Raw genomic sequence first — 1,967 nt, forward strand, 5'->3', positions numbered from 1 at the left:
GGGGTGGCCCAGAGCCAGCCTGGCCACGTCCTCCCTGCCAGGCCGCAGAGCCACCACTGCCCTCTGCCCGCATGCGCAGGCCGCGCCGTCCTCACCACTGTCTCCGTCCCGGGACCGCTGGGTGCTGTTTCCTGCCCTTCCTGGTGCTGTTCCTTGTGCAGGGACACCCTCACTCCCGTTCCCATCCGCCCTTGAGCCCTCAGCCAACGAACTACGTTAAATCCGGTAACAGCCCGTGCAAAGGCCCTGGGGCAGGACCTCGCCTGGCAGGCTGGAGGCACAGCCAGGAGCCCCGGGTGGCTGAAGTGGAGGGAGGGAGTAGAGGGAGGGGGAAGGGCGAGAGGGGCCGGGCAGGGCCAGGGGGCCATGGGGAGGCCTTGGGCCTGGACCCCGAGGCAGGCGGGAGCCACGGAGGACTGTGACCGGGGAGGGTGCGCCTGACTCAGGCCCCCTGGGGCTTCTGGGGGGAACAGACTCAGTCCGAGGGTGGGAGCTGAGGGCCAGGCTGAGACACCCCCGCTGGTCCGGCGGGGACGACGGGGGGACCGGACGGAGGTGGGGTACCAAGAAGTGGCCGACTCCAGGGGCGTCCCGGAGGCCGAGCTGTGTTCTCCCGGCTTCGCGGGAGACCCCACGCCTGGGTCTTCCTGGGAGCGGGCCTGGGGGGTCACGGGCCCTCCGGTCCCCTCTGCCCCAGGGGCCCCGGAGCCCCGGGTGTCCTGCAGTGCCAGCAGCCGAGCCTCGCCCAGGACCTGGCCCTGCCTGCGTGACTCTTCCAGCCCCCAGCAGTGGCGGATTTGGGGCCTCCCCAGCTGGGCCTGGCGTGACTCCAGGGTCCGACATGCCTTGGGGGCTCCCGCCCAGGCCTTCTGGGCTGTGGGCTTGCATGCGGCCTTGGTTTCTCCAGCGGCGCCCAGCCGGCCCCAGTAACCGGGGCTGCCCCCCGCCCCGTGCGTGAGCAGATGTGCGTCTGCCGGCGGGCGGCTTCCGCGGTCACCCCAGCCCCAGCTGGCCTGGGCTGTTGGCTCCGTCCGCGGCCGCTGCCTGGCTCCCCAGCCTCGTCTGTTCTTAAAGGGCCCGGGCCGGGGACTGTGCCCTGGGTCCTGTGGTCTCCGTGTCCCAGGTTCCCAGCTGGACGTGTCCAAGGGGGCCTTGTGGTCTGACTGTGTGCGTCTCCGGCACCTGGCTGTGTGTCTGTGGTGTGTAGGAAGGACGTGGCCATGCACGCCCGCACTCGTCTGACGGATGTGTGTGTGGTCTGCTGACCGCATGGCCCATCTGCAGTCTGACTGTGCGCCGGCGCCGTGTCTGGGTGATGGTCACCCGCTCCTGCACCCACAGGCACGATCTGACTGCGTGTCTGCCAGCGACGTGTGTGCTCAGCTGGCCCAGCTGTGGTGCTGTCTGTGTCTCATCTGGTTTAATGTGTGTCTTAAGGCCGGATCTGTGCATGTGCATGTCTGTTTTGTGGTCTGACTGTGGGTGTGCGTGTGCCCATCTCTGTTGCCTGTGTGTGTGCGCGTCTGTGTCCATGTGTGTCTCCTGCCTGCCTGTGGTCCGGCGGCATGTCTGTGTGAGTCTGGCTTGGTCGTGTGTCGGGATCCGTCTGTGGTCTGACTGTGCGTCTGGGCATATCTGTGGCCCGGCTCTGGACTTCCTTCCCCGTGTCTGGTCTGACTGTGTGCCTGGGTGAGTCTGTGGCCTGACTCCCTGGGCTTCCTTCCCTGTGTGTGGTCTGACTGTGTGCCTGGCCCCCGACTCCGAGCCCCTGACCCCGTCCCTCACTCTGGGCCGTGACCCGGCCACCACCAGCCCAGCCTTTCCCTGCGGCTGCCCCGGGGCCGGGCGGGGCGACCGCAGTTGGGTATTTTGGGAGTCACAATCACAGGGCGGCCCCGTCATGACGTGGCACCGGTCCCTGTGGCCGCAGCCTGGAGGGCGGGTGGGGCCGAGCAGCCGTGGAGCCT

Source organism: Carlito syrichta, unplaced genomic scaffold (assembly GCF_000164805.1).
Source record: "Carlito syrichta isolate Samal-C Ts95f unplaced genomic scaffold, Tarsius_syrichta-2.0.1 Scaffold115853, whole genome shotgun sequence".
Lineage (NCBI taxonomy): Eukaryota > Metazoa > Chordata > Mammalia > Primates > Tarsiidae > Carlito > Carlito syrichta.